Genomic DNA, 18,814 nt, shown 5'->3' with positions numbered 1-18,814 from the left:
AAATCCTATTATGGTAATTGAAAAGTGGGGCCTTTAAGAGGTGATAACATTGTGAGGACCACGCCCTAGTGAATGGATCAATCCATCCATGGAGTAATGAGTTGTTGATTTGATGGGTGGTAATGGGTGTGGTTCTGATGGCTTTATAAGGAGAGCAAGTGAGCAAGTTATTAATTTCTTGCTCAAGCCATTCTGTATGTGATACCCTATGTCGCTGTAGAGTCATCACCAGGAACAAGAAGGCCCTCACCAGATGCATTTCCTGGACTTTGGACTTCCCAGACTCTGATACTATAAGATATATGTTTTATTTCTTTACAAATTACCCAGTTTCAGGTATTCTATTATAAGCAACAAAAACAGACTAAAACAGAACTCTGGGATAGTTCCTTTTCTTTAGATCTATAGGTACTCCCATCCAGACAGCTCAAGAGAATGGGCAGTAAGCATTTCCTGTAGGCTCTGTGGACCTGTTCATTGGGAACGTCAAAACATCTGGTTGAACTAATGATTTGATTTGGAGCTTGATGTGAGTTGTGAGCCTATGTCTGGCATTTGGTACTTTCTTCAAGTCTTAAACCCAGTTGTCCTAGGCAGATGACCCAACTGGTAACTGTCACATAATGCCCAGTGTTTCCCCCTGACACTCCAGTTCTGCACACTCATGAATCTGCTGGCTTCTACATCCCTCACCAGTCGTAGGTAATTTAGTTCCCCCCTCAGGTAGGTGTTTATCAAATCCTACTCACATCCTCTTAAATCCTTCCTTTTCTTTCCCTTTCTCTCCTACCTTTTTGCTTAGCTACCTCAAGATATACTCTCCTTGTTCCCTTTCCTCTTTGATTGTGGGGTAAAAGCCAGCCCTAATTATAGCTGATGAGCGTGACACCAACAGTGCTTCCGAAAGTCAAACATTTGGAAATGAAATTAGACCATGTGAAGAATCAGTACTATCATTCGTGTCCTTGAGAACACCTTTTAAAGGCCCCTGCAAAATCCATCTTTTAGTTAACCTGTCCTTTCAGGAACGCAATCTGAGATATGTAAAAATTATTTCATTTTATTCCTTGTATGTTTTGTTTTATTACTAATATTTACAGAGGTATGTTTTTGTATCTTTATTACTTGTAAACAATATTTCAGCCATTATATTTGGTAATGAGCTGATCTGGGTATTCATATAGCATGTCTAATATTGTTTCTTTGGGACAATATCTTCAACTTATAAAAGTGACTGATAAAGGAGTGTTCAATGAAAACATACTCCATTCACCCTCTGGCCCCTGGTGGTGATGTTGTTATGGAAAGGGCTGACTCTATTTTTATTGTAGGGATAGGAAGAAAGGTGCTTTCAAAGGATGCCCAAAGCCAGTTCAGAAAGGCTTGGTCTTTCCTCCTGTGCCTGAGTCTCTGGGCTAGAGGTGCTAGAGTGTGCCATGCCTGGTTTTGCGTAAGCTCTTTTCTTTTCCTCACTGTGTGTCACTTCAGGAAATACTTTAGCTTCTAGCTAGAAAGAAGGTCCCTACACTTTGAAAGTCATGATCTAATTACGACAGGATCACATTCTTGAAACATGTTGTTTAGTGGAGTTAATGGAATTATCTCCTCCCATTTTTGACTGGCTAATAACACATTCTTGTTGTGATGTTGTGTCAGGTTTTAAATAGAAAGCTTCTGGTTTGAAGCTATGTACATTTCCTATAGGATACATAAGCTACTAATTTATGAAAACTGAATATGTCCCAATGGCCTGTGTGTAAACTGCAGCATTTCCTTGTGCAATGAACAATTCATGGAAACAACTTCTTGAATGAAATTCCAAACTGTACCAGGTTTCAGGTATCTAATGATTTCCTTTTAAGGTGGGAAATCTTATCCAGATGTTGTTGCCTGGGGGTCAGGGTTTGTCATATCATTCCAAAGAAGTATAGCCATAGCTGAATTTATCTCTTTTCCTTCTTTCTGTAATGCCCAGGGATGCTCTTTTTGAGTTCGTTTTTGGTCTCATCTCATTGAAAAAAGCAGCATGCATTTTGATCTAGGTTTGGGAGTAAAATTTGTGGCCACAGGATAGGGTGAAACTTAATGGTTCTTATAAGTAGCAAACCTTTCACCTTTGCTTCCTTGGCACTAGACTGTAAGTAACTGAACTAACCATCTGTATTGTGCAATTTTGAGGTGAGGATGTGTGAAATCCCAGGGACTGGGAAATATACATGTGGCTACCAGAGAGATGACATCAGCTAGTTTACTGGTGCTGTGGAAGAAGGGGAGATTCCAGGTGCTTAGCCTTCTTCCTGCATGTGGGGATGTCTGAGGCCACCCCCAATACTATTGGCAGCCAGGGCCTTTGCTTGGGAAAAGCCTTGTGTAACTCTGTGCTTCCTGCTGTCCTCACAGGGACCTGACATTAGGAGGGGTCTTGAAGCCTTGGCTGTGGGTACAAAGCTTTGAGGAATGAGCAGATACGTGAGTCTATTTGTGTCTCTGTGTGTATTTTGTGTTAATGCTAACAACTGATTAAGGTTTGCAAACTTGGGGTTGAATATGAAGTGAGAAAGGAAATGTCTAGGTTATATGGAATCTGTATTAGGGATTTCCTTTTTCTTAGAAAGGAAAACAGTTTATGATTTAAATCATTTCTAAATTAAAATGATGTTATTATTGTTATTTTTTGATGTCTGTAATGTGGACACTTAGTATACAACAGGAGGGAATTTCTAATAACTTTTTTTCTGTGTTCTGCTCCTTCCCCTATGCTTATCTGAGAACAGGGCCTCATAAGGCCATAATTTCAGAGACAAATTGGAGAAACCAGGAAAGATCTCTTTGCTCAGCCTTGTCTGTATGCAGGCTTTTGGGAAGTGTGGTGGGGCTTCTTGGGAAGCCTGCAGCTGACAGTAGGAATGGAAAAAGCTTTATGACTTCTGAAGCATGACAGAGAGAATAGAGGGGCTGGGAGGCACTGGAGCCTGTGAAGCACATCTGCTTACCAGCTTTGTTTTCCCGTCAGATGTCGTGCTCCCTCTCTGGTTCTGCCCTCCTCCCCCAAGACGTATTAGAAAATGAAGCCTGCTGCATGGAAAGCAGGTGATGTCAAAGCTTATACTAGGAGGATCAGACATCCCCATCCCCAGGCCTGCTTTGGCTTCTTTGTGACTTGGATGGCTTAGGGTTTCTCTAAGACCCTTGCTCACACTCAAGTGTAGCTACTGCTCACTTGGAGCCATCTGGGGCCAGCTTGAACTTATTCTGTCTGGGTATCTTCCCACAACTGTATTCTTCTCTTCCTTTGGGCCTTGCTCACACTCAAGTGTAGCTACTGCTCACTTGGAGCCATCTGGGGCCAGCTTGAACTTGTTCTGTCTGGGTATCTTCCCACAACTGTATTCTTCTCTTCCTTTGGTCTTTCAGATAAGAAGACCTTCCCAGGCTCTGAGCTGCCAAAGTCCTTCTTCTGAGAGCCCAGTGCCTCCCCTTCTAGGTCCAGGAAGCTGTGGGTGAGCTCTTGGTTTCCTTCTCAGCCGGGCACTTCTGGGAAGCTGTCTGCATTCTTTTCTGCCCAACTCTCTGCCCGAGGGGCTGTGTGGGGTGCGGTTGCTTCATGCCTCTGTGATGTGGAATGCTAAAGCAGTTCCACTGAGACCAGCCACTGAAGGTAACCAGGAGTTTGAAGGTGGAACAGCCTTTTCTTTCAGTCTTGGAGCCAGGAGCTAGTTTTTTGTGGGATCTTGGTGTGGTACTGATTCTTTTTAAAGCTTTTTCCAGCTTGCTTCCCTGTCTCCCTGCCACTGTGGAAGGGAGGGAGTAAGGAGAAAGATTAGTGTTCAGTTTCCTGTGCTTCTTTCTTGGGACTGGACATGGGTGCAGCAAATGCCTTTTGCGAGGAAAGAATTTAGAGGCAGGTGGGAGAATCTGTCTCCTGGTTGCTGTATAAGTGGGTGTCTCCCCAGCCTGGCTATGTTGATGCTCAAGGTCCCTGAAGGTAGGTATCATCTCTGTTTGGTTTGAAATCTTTCAGAGGGAAGCATCCTCAGCTCCTGTAAAGTAGAAAGGGACCAAGAGATTGTTATAAAGCATGAACACACTGGGCAGAAGATGAGCCTGAGAGGGAGGCTCCTTGCCCCAGATCTACCCAAAAGTGTGTGTGTGTGTGTGTGTGTGTGTGTGTGTGTGTGTGTGTGTGTGTGTGGCTGGAAGTGGAGAGTGGGGGTGAACACTTCTAATAAACGGAAAAGAATAGTAAATCTGGAAAGTGAATGGAGAGGGCTGGCCATGGAGAATGTGAAAGCTGATTTGCAGTGATGTGTTCCAGAGTGGCTAGAAGCCAAAAGTAGTGGGGAGGTGGGTTTGGGCATGCTTGGTTGTGCTCACATTGCTGAGTACGTTGGTATGGTGGCCAGGAATGCCTTCCTCTGTGAACAGGACTGGTCCCCAACAGCCCTCCCTACCCTACAGTCATAATATACCTATGTGATTCTTGTCCACTGGGGAGGTCCTGGCCTAGGACGTTCTGAGGCAGAAGCACTGGGTCTGAGAGTGTCAGACCAGCCAGAGTCCTCACCTCCTTATTTGTTGGCTGCCTCAAGGATGAGAAGCCTTGCAGCTGCCAGTTCTCGCTGGCTTGGTCTCTAGGGGTGTCTGCGCTGGCAGGGTGCAGAGCCCTTCTCAGGGGTGCCCTGCCTCTTTGGGGCTTGAGAACAGATGGGGCTTAATTTAAAGCAGCCCTACCTCAAGGGCCAGATCTGAAATGTATGTTAGATCAATACTACTCTTGGCTCTTCTTTCCTCTGTGTCTCTCTGTTCCCTTTATCTTTCCATCACTGTCAGGCATTGTTAGCAGCCACTGCTATCACACAGGCTGATCAGGACACTAAGAATGGAGCTAAATGTAACTGTCTGCACACTGCTGTGATGTGCTGAGGCTCATCCATACAGAAGAGGTTTATATAAGCCTATGATGGGGGGGCACCTTTCCACCCCAAAAGATGAGAAGTTACTTCAGAATTTGGGAGGGCATTGATTCCCAAACTCTACCCCCCCCCCCCCAATCCCTTACTCCCAACATTCCCTGTGAATTAACAAGGGCTGGAGAGAAAACCAAGATCTTGCTTTCCAGCCATCAGGTAGTCAACAATCCCTTGCTGAATTTTTCAGCTTAACTAATATTGTGATGCAAATATTATGTAAATCCTGTTTTCTGACCTGAGGGAATTTATAATCTGTTGGTAGAGACAATATTTGTTAAACAATTAGAGAATGTCAAAGATCTTAACTGTGTTGGTTACTAACCCCGAATATATAGTTCAGAAACAAGAGAGTTGTGTCTTTGAAACCATAGGAAAACTTTCTCGGAGGAGGCAGAACTTTTATTGGTCTCTGAAAGTTGGGTTGACTTTAAATAAGCAAAGGAGAGGTGGGAAGGGTTCTGAATATGGAGAACAGCAAGTACGCATAGAGATTGCCAATTCCAGGGTCTGCCATGATCTGCCTTGGAGTAGTAAGGTCTGACAGAGCAGAGCCAGAAATTTGAACTCTGGAAGTTCTGCCTTGGTGCACAGGAGATGGGAAGTGAAGCAGTGAAAGTGGAATTTTGTGGAAATCTTTCTTGCAGAAGAAAGTAGGGTAATTTTGGAGAGGACAGAGACTGGCAATAAGGAAACCTGCTAAAGGGCATGGGAGATCAGCAATGGGAATAGAGAGGAAGGGAGTGAATCCTCGAGAATATCCCAAAGTATAATAGGTAGGACCTAGACATAGGATATTAAGGGTGAAGTTGAGGGGAAAGACAGCACACACCAAAATTTCTGACCTGTGAGAATTGACTGAGATGGACATGTTATGTTTGTTAAGTGCTTTGCACTTTTCAAAGCACTTTTTCATTCAGTTGGTATCTCAGAGTTGTCTGGGCTTTTGGAATTTATCTAGTCTGGTTTCATTTTACAGATGGGGAGATTGGAGCCAAGAAAGGGGAAGGGACTATTTCCAACCCACACAGCTATTTGGTGGTGGAGCAGGACCTCCAATCAAGGCCTTCTCTCCTAGGGCAATTTTAAGACAAGAGTAGCATGGAGGAGAGTGTGGGGTCAAGGAAAGTCTGTCCAGCTGGGTTACATTAGGTGATTACTAATCTCTGAGCAAAACTAAACTTATTCAGAAGCATTCCAGATCATATCAATGGTTCTGCTACAAAGAATAGTTTTTGAGAACCACAAACAAGGAAGATGGACTCCTTGGATCCTCCTAGTTCTGACATTCTTGAGAGTGCACAAAGCTAATGTATATGAAATATACTGAATTGGGCTTCCTGAGAGACTGTGGCTGGTCTCCAGTGTGGTGCCTTTCTACGAGCATTTCAAAAGTAATTTGACCCCACATGATTTTCACCTTATGTGCTGCCCACAGAACCTAATGGCTGGAGAGAACACAACTCTGCTGCAGTAGGCTATAGCTGGTGATAATCAGCAGCCAAGGACTCAACATTCGAAGTTACGGCTCAGTTTGTGTTATGCATTTCCTCTACCCACCTCCTCTTAAAACACACGCCCATGACCGTGCGTGCACCTGCGCACACATGCACAAGCACACACACTCTCCTCCCTTCCCCTTTGTCTCCCTCCTTCCTTTCCTTTATTTTTTCTCCTTCACTATTTCTCTTATCTCATTCCGCATCTTCCATCTCTATTCTCTCCACTCTTGTCTGTCTTATTTAAATAACTTTCTGTGTTGGAACAACTTCCATCCTTGGTTAAACTCAGACATGACTACAGCAAAGCACCTTGGAATATTCTGTTTTGTCTGTGTTCCCTGATGTGGTGACTGGCACTCAGTGATCCAAGCCAGAATCTGGGAGTCATTCTGGACCCTTCCTCACCTTCACCACCAATCATCCTCTGAGTTCTTGTTTTCTTCTAACCTCCCTCCCTGTATCCATTCTCACTGCCCCCTTTAGCAGAAGAGGGAGCAGAGAAGGATCATGAGTGAAAAAAGGAAAGCAAGATGAGAGTCACCTTCAGTGTCCTTCAAGGTATTTTGAGGAATGTGCCCCTCATAAGTCTGCTCTTGTGGTCTGTGTGCTGGGACCCTCAGCTTCCCCACAGATACAGCCACACCAGAGCAGCTGAAGACAAACCAGAGAAGTGCTGCAATCTGGGCAATAGGAAATCTTTGCTTTGCCTGAGGGCTGGGCTCCTAGGTGATGCAAATGTGCAGCCATAACTGCTGAGTTACATTGTTGAAGGTAAGCAACTCTGTGTCCAGGCCCTTCTAGGAGAGGAAGTAATAGTCATGAGGCTGAAGTGAGGCTCTGTGTACTCCTTCTCGATTCTCAGGGCCCATTTTGTTCTTCACCTGCTTTCTGTCTCTGACCCAGCCACTGTGGGTAGGAGCAACGCTCTTCCTCAAAGGTTTAACCTTGGGGTAAACTTCATAGTGCCGTTAGTTTAGTCTGAATGGCCTTGTCCTTGGTGTCTATCCCAACCTCTATATCCAGCTGTTGGGGTCCATTTCCCACATTTTCCCCTTTCTCTCCTCCAGATAACTGCTGAAGTCCAACTCAGTCTCCCCCTCCTTGCCCTGAATCTGGTACAATAGGGATTTAAGGAGGGAATGGACTACCTGATAGTAGAGGAAGGAGGTTTGTGGGCTAATTGTTATCTTATCTGGAAGGTCTATCCCATTCTTTTCTGCCCCTCAGAGCAGCAGGTGTAATCAGATATAACTGAGCTGTCTCTCTTCTGAGCCATCTCTGATAAAATAGCAATAGAAGCCTTCTGAGACTGTCTCATTTATTAAAACAACAGCAAAACAAACAAACAAACAAACAAAAAAAACCCCAGAAACCCCTTCAAACTACGAAATTCTAGCCAAGGGTCTCCATCTTTGCTTGTGACAACTCTCACAGCTCTCTTTGGATCTCTGACCCTCTGTGATTAGCTGGTACTATGCTTCTGCTGGCTGTGTTTGGGGGAAATCCTGAGTCTTAAAGGAAATGGATGATTTAATTAAAGCAGTGGTAACTTGGTAACTCTCTTGGGAATACCCAGAGTTAGGCCTCACCTTGTGAATTTTCCCTGTCTCAGTTACTGTGGGCCTTTTCCTTGGAAGAGGTGTATTATGCACTACTGATGGCAGATGTTATCTGCATTGATGATGAGTGGCTGCAATCTTTCATCACCTTCAGGACCATGAAATGGTTGACTTCCCTTGTCTGCTCAGGTTTGAGGCAAGCCGATGTCTCCCAGTGGTGAATCCCACGGCCTTATGAGAAGGAAGTCTTTTGCCGGCATTTGCTGTGCTGGGGACAGGAGTCCTTGACCCTTTGTTTTTTACACTCTGCCTTCCTCCTCCCAGTCATAGCAGTGTCAGCCAACCAGTTACATGGGGCATAGGCAATCACATTACCCCAGGGTAATCCCAGACACTGAGAGAGGAAAGGGCTTTCTGAGTTCTTTCTTTCCTTCAAAAGTCCAAGTGGTACTCAAATATGTTCCTTGACATCTCTGCGAGTAATTGTCAGGAATTCCCCCAAATTTGCTATTCTCAGACCTTCAAGCAAGTTTCCCCCTGTTTCTGTCCTTCAGGATCTTTAATTGTTCTCTCCTCTCCTTCCACATTCTTCTGTTTTTCCTCTCATTATCTTAACCCGTCTTCTCTTCCTTGCATGCTGGAGCTCAAAATTTTTCTATTGCATGTTTCCTCTATGCTGCTCTCGAAGTGAATGAACATTTATAAGCATGTCTTTTTACATAAAAGGCAAACTAGCTGTATTCTGCATAAAAATAGGAAATACCCTGTGCATGTATTGTTAAGAAAGGAGCTAATCATTGCATAGATTAGAAACTTCTAGGTTCCTAACCTTGGGGAAAATGAGAATGTTTAAAAAATCCTATCTTCTACTATAAGACATTGAAGTTTATTTAGTATGACAGTTGCTTTGTTTGTCTCCTCTGAAACTCAAGTAGAACATTAATATCCAACGTAACAATATTAAGAAGTGGAGACTTTAAGAGGTTATTGGGTCATGAGGGCTCTGTCTTCATGAATGGATTAATTCCTCCATGAATTAGTGAATTAATGAGTTAATGGATTAATGGGTTATCATGGGAGTGTGTTGGTTATCACAAGAGTTGGTCTGTTATAAAAGCATTTGGCTCTCTCTTCTGCACCCTTCTTGTCCTGCGATGCCTCTGCCATGTTATGACACAGCAAGAAGGCCTTCACCAGATGTGGCCCTTCGACCTTGGACTTCCCAGCCTCCAGAACTGTAAGAACTAAATTTCTTCTTTTAAAAAAATAAACTACCCAGTCTCAGGTATTCAATTATAGCAATGGAAAACGGACTAACACAACATTCATCTGTAGACCAGGACCACCTTCCATGTTCCTAGGACAAGAACTGGATTTTGAGGGGCCAGTGCTCTTCTCTCTTTCTAAGTCCTTAGAGGAAGCAACATAGTTTCCCATTATGGGAGATGAGCTGGTGTGTATATATATCCCAGTAATGCCTGAAGAAGGTGAAATGCTGCATTCCTACCATCTAGTGTTTCAATTAAAAGCACTCAAACCCGAGTCCTTGCTCTCAAACAGCTCTCGGATGACAGCTCAGTATAGAAGTTTAAAGATTCACAAGAATCTACTCTGATAGTTAAAAATATCACTTTGTGATTCTGATCATCAGTTTGGGGAGATGATGGGTAAGAATTGTTTGAATTCCTGAGATGCTCTGTGTCCTTGCTAAAGCTTGGGTGGTCACAGTGCCAGTCAGGAGGTTTTGATGTGAGGAGTAGGAGGGACAAAGGGCAGAGGAGGCAGGGCTCAGCTGTCTCTTTCTGTGAGCATTCTTTATGCCACCTAGCCGTGAGTTTCCCCAGAAATGACTTCACAGGGTTAGAAATGGCAGTTTTCTCTCTTCCTATTGTGACTTAAAAAAAACAGATATGCTATCTTATTTCTCAGTTTAAGGAGCTCTACAGACTTGGTTTTCCTTTTTTCTTTCTGTGTGATTGCCTGAAATGTTATTTGACTGCATTTACCCCTGTGTCTGCAAATATAGTGTGTGTCCCCTGAAAACACTTTTGTCCTAACTGGAATGGAACAGAGTTGGACATGGACCTCATTTGATCTGGGCTCTGTATTTCAGTCAGTTAAACTCAAAATATCATCGACTCTTCAGGTGACTGCCGTTGAACCTTTCCTCATGTCTTTTTCACTTATGCCATCTTCATCCTGTTGTCATGTAGTTTTTTCTAAACTTAAGGATAAAATTATATATTTTGACCTTTAAAAATTTCATCTTGTTGTATTTAACCTATGGTTCCAGTTTGTGGAGGCTTTTTTCTGATTATCTTTAGTATATTAATTGTTCCTCTGAATTAATTTGTCATGTGCATATTTGATAAGAATGTCTTATACAAGTCATTGATAAAAAGGATGACCATGATGGGATCTAGAATGAATGGGAAAAAGGAAGAATATTACTGGTCAATATCCCTGATGAACATAGATGCAAAAATCCTCAACAAAGTCCTAGCAATCTGAATTCAACAGCACATTTAAAGGATCATACACTATGATCAAGGGGGATTTATCCCTGGGATGCTAGGATGGTTCAATACATACAGATATATAAATATGATAAAACAGATGAGAGGTGTTCAAACTTCTGTGAGTTCCAGAGGTCCTCTTCCTTGTTTTTACCTATCTATTTCTCAGCACTGTTCAGGCCCAACTGTCTGGAGTTACGACTCTGTCCAGCTTTCTGTGTATATCTGTTCTAGCCATAAGATCAAGAGAGATTTTTCTGAAGTTCAGATAAATTATGTCTCTGGCATTGTTTGTTATATGTGTGTGAGTGCTTATCTTTATGATATGTAATAAACTATGGTACTTCAGAAAGTTTGTGGAAAATGGAATTAAAATGGAACCTTTCCATGAATTTTTTGAAGACCCCTCATGTATCATATACAAATATATGTAGTGTCAATATGTATGCATATTATTTTTTAAATCCCCAAACTATTATTTATGGATCACTTACTATCTACTGCTGAGTGTTTTACATATATTATCTCCTTTATTCTCTACAATAATTCTATAATAACCTCATTAAATAAAAGTAATGAAGTTTCTTGGCATTACTTGTACTTAATCTGCAGTGATCAGTGCTTCCTTCACTGTGTCCTTGCCACTTTTTATATACTCTGTTCTGGAGTTTTGCCTATAATATTGCTTATTTAATAAATATTTATCGAGCACTTGCTGTGAACAAAGAAAGCACTGCATTGCAGCCTGTTGGAAATTCAGAGATAGATAAGAGTGGTCCCTTTGCTCAAAAGAGCTTATAGGTAATTAAAACAGGAAGGAATAGACAATGGCTTGGTGAGGGAAGGAGGGAAAGCAAAAGAATACAAAAAGGAGAGACCTGAGTGTGAATGGAACACTGAAATTAGCCCACCTGCAAAGTTCTAAATGGAAACCTTTAGGAGCCACTGTGATAGGAAGGTTCATGTTAGAATCTCTTCACAGGGATAGGAGGTATCTGATTGACTGACAGTTTTAAGTCCTGTCCCAGCACCTTGTTGGAGTGTCTTCCTGAGTTTGAAGTCAAGGAGGCAGGTTGCTGGAAAGAGGGGTCGCTTTTACAATCTTTTCTTTAAAAAATATTATCAAACTTTCAGTTGTACGATAAAAACGTTCTAATGTATAGCACATGGTGACTATAGTTAAAAATACTGTATTGTTTACTTGAAATTTGCCAAGTGAGTAGGTTTTAAGTGTCTTCACCACCCCCCTCCCCCACCATGGTAACTATGTGTGGTAATGAATGTGTTAATTTGATTGTGGTAATCATTTCACAGTGTATACATATATCAAATCATCATGATGTACACCTTGAATATATACAGTTTCGTAAATTATATCTCAATAAAGCTGTGGAAAACTATTTAAAATATTTAAAATACATAGAGTATATGTTTTTTATACATACAGTTTATTTTATTTATTTATTTTTTTAATAGATGACCAGTAAGGGGATCTTAACCCTTGACCTGGTGTTGTCAATACATACAGTTTATTTTATTTATTTATTTTTTTAATAGATGACCAGTAAGGGGATCTTAACTGTTGTCGTGGTGTTGTCAGCACCATGCTCACCCAGTGAGCGAACCGGCCATCCCTATATGGGATCCGAACCCGTGGCCTTGGTGTTATCAGCACTGCACTCTCCCGAGTGAGCCATGGGCCGGCCCTATACATACAGTTTACATGTGACTATTCATGTACTTGCCACACAGCTTAAGAAAGAAAACATTACCGTTAGCTTTGAAATCTAGTGTGTGCCCTTACCCATAATGGATTTAATTTAAGAAAATAAATATGTGTTAAATTGTAGAAGTAAAATACTAACAGTGTATATATAGTATTTAGAAACTAGACTGCTTGATTTGCAGTAGACAGGTTGTCTTCTAAGAGAATTTAGACATTGCCAATGCTTCTGCTTTGTAAGGGCAGCTTTGTCTCAGACTCATGGCGAGGGGTTAGTCCCCAGGAGAGCCTAAGTTCTGTTTCAGGTACTTGCCGGGCAATTTCCTAATTTCCCCATAAGGCGTTTGGTGCCTTTCTTCTCTCTCTAGACTTCCTTAGGCAGGCAGCTTGAATCTCCCATCTTTTCCTCCAGGAAAGGCTGCCTTTTGTTGGTGATGATCTTCTGTCTGATCATCCTAGGCAGATGACTCCAGAGCCCCAGGCCAGGAACTTTGCCGAAAGGGTTGATATAGACTCTGTAGCCTGTGAAAGCAAGAAGTCTATCTCCTGCTTTGGACTTATTCAGAAAGAAGTATGGCTGGGTGACTGCAGTAGAGCAATGTAATAGAACATTCAAGCTAGAAGGACCCTCAGAGAATAGCTAGTCTAGCCCTCTCATGTGGAAGAAAAAGCAGAGGCCCTAGGGGAGACCGGAACTTGCTCAGGATTTCCACCCCTCGACAGCTGGAAGCCAGGACTGGGTTCCAGTCTGCTGACTCTCTACTTCTGATTTAAACTTTTTCCCTTCTTAGCACATTGCCACTCACATGTAGAAAAGGAAGATTGTAAAGCTCTTAAGGGCTCTTTTTTGAATGGCAGCCAGGGCCCAATGTAGAATTGGGAGGAGGGGGGACATAGCTGATTCCCCATTACTTGGGTAAAACTGGATGTCTCTGGTGGAGACGCTGCTGAACCCCAATCTGGTGGGCATTGGGAGATAAGTTCCCCAGAGGCATCTGCAGTTAGATAGCTTCTTTGAGACATTCCATGATCTAACCAGCAATATTAAAACAACAGTTCACTTTTCTTGAATTCCTTTGATCCCAAAGTAAGGAGTGACTTTAAAACATTTACTCCGCTCCTGTGTTTTCAGGTTCAGAATGTCAGTTGTCTTTAAAGAGACAAGAAAGTACTATAAGTTCCTCTAGTGACCTAATCTAGAATCTGATTATCACATACATGTATAAATAGTCTATTGGTACAATGTAAGTCCATCCACTCAAATTCTCTCAGCCTATGGAGGAAACAGCTGTTCCTATGGGTTTGTTCGGTTGGTTGGTTGGTTGGATGATCCTTTCAAAGATTCAATTATCCCATACACATTGATTGCCCACACTGAATAAAATACTAAAGTGGATACACCTTGAGGGGTGCATGTCTGTTGGGGAGACAGGTGTGCAAGTAACAGTGATAAAGTGATATGAACACCATAATAAAGGCATCTTTAAACTGCTATGGTCTTGCAGAGGAGACAAACAGATTCTGCAAGATCAAGAAATATTTCACAGAGGAGATGATAACTGAGTGGGGCCTTGGAGGCAGTAAGATTTTGTTAATGGGGCAAGGAGAGTTGTTCAGATAAAGGTAACAGCATGAGCGATGAAAGGAGGGAGAGGAAAATGTAGGCAGTTTTCAAAGCACCAGGCAGTGCACTGTGGTTGTGCCTATAATGGGATGGTGGTGGCTGAGGAAGGTGTGGGCAGGTGGTGAAGCCAGAAGGATTTCAGACTTGGGTGATACTATAGGTCGTGAGACTGCTGTTGCTGTTATTTAGGCCTTCATTATTTTTCCCTCAGACAGTAGTTTTAAAAAATATTTTTAGTAGTGGAATCCTTTTTTGAAACATTTTACGACCATATCCAAATTATAAACATGAGGTGATTTTTTTTTTTAAGTAAAAATGTATTTTTTGTAAGCACAGTGGAGGTGAGAAAAAGTGTTTTTGTCCCTGAATGGAGCCAACCTGAGAGACCCTTCTCACCGTGGGAGCTAGCCCATTCCCGCAGTCTGTGTGGTTTGGCAATGACGTGGTGGTGGAGGCCTGTGAGTGGGCACTGTGGTAATGAGAGAGGCTGTAAAACCCTGGAGTGCGTCCCCAGGAGAGTGACCTTACGAGGAAAGTTCTGGGAAACAAACCACAGGGAGACTTTACAGGAATTTTTGGTTGAGCCCACAGGCAGGCACATGAGGAAAAGAGATGTAATTATAGTTTGAAAGTCTATGAAAAGATACAATGAATGACATGCAATAGCTGTTCTAAGTTTCTTCTTCCTGTAGGACAGGAAGAAATGGGTTTTTATGCATTCATTCAGCAGATATTTATTGAGTGCCAGCTGTGAGCTTGGCTCTATACTCAGTGCAGGGAATACGGTGGTTAGCAAAATAGTCAGGATTCCTCCTGCTAAGGAACTCATGGAAGAAGACTGACAGTAAGCAAATAATTGCAGAAATGCATAATTAAAAATCATGGGGAGTGCTATAAATGATAAGTACAGGGAGTCTCATTTAGACTGGAAGACTGTGGAAGTTAAGAGATGTGAGAGCCAAGTTGAGGCAAGGTAAGACCTATCCAGGCAAAGACTGGGGTAGGGGAGAGTGTCAGGCAAAGGTAGTAGCTGAGAAGAGTCTGGCATTTAGGTGGGGAACTAAAAGATGTTCTGTGTGACTGGCGCTCCAAGAGGGAAAGGGCAGGAAGTGTACTTAGAGGAGGCAGGAGAAAAATCATGCTGGGCCTTGTAGGTCCTAGTAAGAACTTAGATTTTATCCTACATGCAGTGGGAAGCCATTGAAGTGTGTTTAGCAGGAAATGACAGGATCTGGCGTAAAACAATTCAGACTGCTCCGTGGAGAAAGGACTTGTGAAGTCAAGAGTGGAAGTGGGGCAATTAGGTTTTTGCAGTAATTAAGGTGAGAGATGGATAGCAATGGAGGTGGAGAAAAATGGACAGGTAAAAGGAATATTTTGGAAGTAGAATTGTTTGGAGTTGGTAAGTGGATTGGATGTGGGAAGAAAGAGGTAGGGAGATTGGAAGATGTCTTCCAGGTTTCTGGCACACGTATGTATATGCACCTCTCAACAGATACAGACAGCATAGGCTGTAAAATCCTCGTCTTTCAGGAAAGGTCAAGTAGGATTGATCTGAATCCAGCCTTGCAGAGGCAGCAGAGGGATTCAGCTGTCCTCTGGCTCTGTCCAGTTCAGGGAGCTCATCACAATAGCATCACCCAAGAAGGGATTCCAGTTCTTCCACAATGGGGTCCTTACTTTGCCCCTTCGCCCAAGGAAAAGGTCCTAAGGAACTCTATAACTCCCGCATACCACAAGGGGGAGCATGGCCTGCATTCTGTGTCTAGTTCTGAGGGTGATTTAAGTTTGGATTGCTTCAGTGACTGACCTGTGTCAGCTTTAGTACTCAGCCCTGACCCTGGCTTCTCATACTTTTTAAAAGAATGCTTGTAAGGTGGTAAGTGTTCAATAAATGCTAGTTGGTGTTAATATTATACTGTGAATATTATCTTATTATTGAAATGAGTGGGATCACCTCTTCTTTCTCAGTATGGAGACTGGGCAAATGGAATGTGCATTTTGAGAATCAGGAGAAGAGCAAAGAGACGTCTGCTAGGCATGAGAAGTGGGAGAAGTTTGGTGATTTGATGGTGCTGCATTTGCCCTTCCATCTTGTTTTCTTTTGTAGATTCAGGGCACTAGGGTGTAGGAGGGATTCCTGAGCTGGGTCTTGGGTGAGGTTGGGCATTTATCATGGGTGATTGGGTACAGCCCCTTTGAAGCTCTGATTGCTTCACTAGAGCAATAGTGCCCACCATTTAGGCTTTGTGCCATCCTGTCATTTCCTTTTGGATTTTGTAACACTTCTCCTACCTTCACTTCTGGCAGGCATATCTCTGTTTACCATTTAAAGTCAATCAAAATCTTGCGCTCCCGCCGAGGGTTCGGATCCCATATAGAGACTGGTCCGCTCACTGGTTGAGCACGGTGCGGGCGCGACACCGAGGGTTGTGATCCCGTTACCGGTCACGAAAAAAGACAAAAAGGAAAAAAAAAAGATACCATAAAGTCAATCAAAATCTTGTTTTGAGAATTTTGCAATATACTGGAGGTTAACAAAAAACACAAAGATTATGCAAGGGATCACTACATTAAAGTTTCCATCAGGACCTCTCTTGCACTGTTTTGGGGAGCAACATTGAAAACATTGAGCCTCAGTGTCCTTCCTCATCCTAGGGGGATATCAACTGCCCAAGTGTTTTTTGTTTGCTTGTTTGTTTTTGGTGAGGAGCGGCTGAGATGAGTGAAGTTCTTAGCTCAGTGTCTGACTTGAGAGTGCTTTCACATAAAGTATCTATTTTGATGCTCATCCCATCCCTGTCAGTAGGCTCTATAGGTGGAAACTGGGAGGTCAGGTGACTTGCCCGAGGGCATATGGCCATTTAGTGGTGGAGTCGGGCACTGCCAATGTCTTCTGACCCCTGCTCCACCTGGTGCTATTGCATCTACCTTGCTTAATGTACACAAGAGAGTTGAAAGGTGTGGGTACTATTTCTAGATCTCTTATTTCCTGGTTCTGTGACCTGGGGCAAGTAATTTTACCTCTGTTTTAGATTTTTTAAAAAAAAAATCTGTTAAATTAGTATAATAATACCAGTCCTAACTTTCAGGTCTGTCATGTTGAACAGATGAGCCAAGATTTGTGAGGGAATTTTGGAAAAGTATAAGATATAGTGATAGGGTATGACTTTTTTCTCCAGTCTTTTCATCAGGATGTTCTACATCTCATAGATGCTATCATAAAATCTTTAGGCTAAAAGGATGGTAGTCATGCCTACCTGACCATGACTCAGAATGATCTTCCACCTTCCTCTGAGAACCCAGTTTTGTATCTCATAACTGGTTATCAAAATATTGCGAGTTTTCAAGAACAGGTGGCAGGTGTACTTTAGTGGAAAGGGGGTACTTAACTAGTCTCTACTTTTAGTTCTTTGCCTAACTAGCTCTGTAACTGTGGATCAAACATTTGATCTCTCTGAGCCTCAGTTTTCCCATATATAAAATGGTCATAAAATACCTGTCCAGTATATTTCAGAAGGTTCTGAGGAAAAACAAAATAATACATGTAAAAGAATTTTACAAAACAGAAATGTAAACGGGGGAACTAAACTTAGAGAGGCACTGTGCTAGCTTTTGGACAGCAACGATGTTATTACTGACTGTGAGGGCCGCTTACATGGAGCCTGGGCTTTAGCTGCAGGCCCTGAGCAGGGCAAAGAGAACGAGGTTGTGTTTGTATTATGTTTGTTGCCTGGGCTGTGACTCTGGACCTGCCCAGGACTCTTATTGGTCCTGACCTAGCGTCTTTCTTCTCCATTGCAGGAAGATGAGAGACTGCTTAGGCACCAGCACTAGTACCATGGGTCCCTGCACTGGTTAAAGCCATCGCTGCCACTTGGACAGGCAGCAAGGTAAGTAGAGAGGCCAGCCCAGGCGAGCTCCTGGGATGTGAGTGCGTTTCCACCCCAACTGCTGCCCGGGAAATCCCAAGTGCATAAACAAGTCAAGACAGTGCATCGGGTCCCTCCTACCCGTGCTCCACGACCCAGAGGTAGAGCTTGCTTCTCCTCCAAGCCCTCCAGCTAGCTCCCTCCCCCCTCTCAGGATTCTTCCAAGTTATAAAAAAATGAGACACTGGAGGGGAGGAAAACAAGTCTGCTCCCTGTCTTCTCCCTTCTCCCCACTGAGCTGTTCGAGCAAGTTCCCAGGAACAGTCCATAGCCCCTGTTTGACTGGAAGGGAGGTAGGAGGAGTGGATGAAATGCTGCAAAAACTAAGCTGATCAAAAGACGGAGCTGTTTCATGAAAGCCTCCCAGAACTGAGGGGGAGAGAGACTGTGTGTGAGTGTGTCTGTGTGTGAGGAGGAGACTCTGTACGTATGTGTGAGAGGCTGTGTTAGAGACTGTGTGTCTGTGTGTGTGAGCCCCTGTATGTGAGTGTGCGCGCGCCGTAGACAGCGCTAGAGCGGGCGCCGTGCGCGCCGCCGCCGCCAGCGAGGACAGGGTCTCCATGACAACCGGCCTGGCCGGCTCGCTGAGCTCTCTGCTCACTTGGTTGGAAGGAGCGCCACGAAAGGTCAGAGGAAGGAGCTGTGGGAAGCTCGCAGCAGGTATTGGAGCTTAAGCGAGTGGATTTGGGGGCCTCGGGCTCCCTGACCGGCTGTGGTGTGAGCTCGACTCTGCCGAGAATGGAGTGGGCAGGACAGCACCGGGACTTGCAGGTAAGGGCAGCTCCGATTTGGGGGCCTCGGGCTCCCTGACCGGCTGTGGTGTGAGCTCGACTCTGCCGAGAATGGAGGGGGCAGGACAGCACCGGGACTTGCAGGTAAGGGCAGCTCCGGGCTGAGTGCTTCCCCTCCTTTCCTGGCGCTGGTCTTAGGCCGCTTTCTGGAAGGCAGGCGAGTGTCTGTACTCTCTGCTCAGGGTTTGGGGCTCAGCTCC

At 43.6% G+C, this 18,814-nt stretch overlaps 1 protein-coding gene across 4 annotated transcripts in view; it reads left to right on the top strand.

Annotated features, from left to right (window-relative positions):
- ST5 (suppression of tumorigenicity 5) overlaps positions 1-18,814 on the top strand; it is a 159,615-nt gene that overhangs the window by 30,928 nt on the left and 109,873 nt on the right. For 2 of the 4 annotated variants that reach the window (XM_008567779.1, XM_008567778.1), the window contains exon 2: positions 17,696-17,784. The gene's annotated coding sequence lies outside the window, so the exon portion shown is untranslated. Of the gene's footprint in view, positions 1-17,695; positions 17,785-18,346; positions 18,595-18,617; positions 18,699-18,814 lie in introns of those variants that run through there. The other 2 variants (XM_008567780.1, XM_008567781.1) reach the window with 2 other exon arrangements.

Source organism: Galeopterus variegatus, unplaced genomic scaffold (genome assembly GCF_000696425.1).
Source record: "Galeopterus variegatus unplaced genomic scaffold, G_variegatus-3.0.2 Scaffold344, whole genome shotgun sequence".
Classification (NCBI taxonomy): domain Eukaryota; kingdom Metazoa; phylum Chordata; class Mammalia; order Dermoptera; family Cynocephalidae; genus Galeopterus; species Galeopterus variegatus.
The sequence above is the reverse complement of the archived record's forward strand: the minus strand, read 5'-3'. Positions and strand labels throughout refer to the sequence as shown.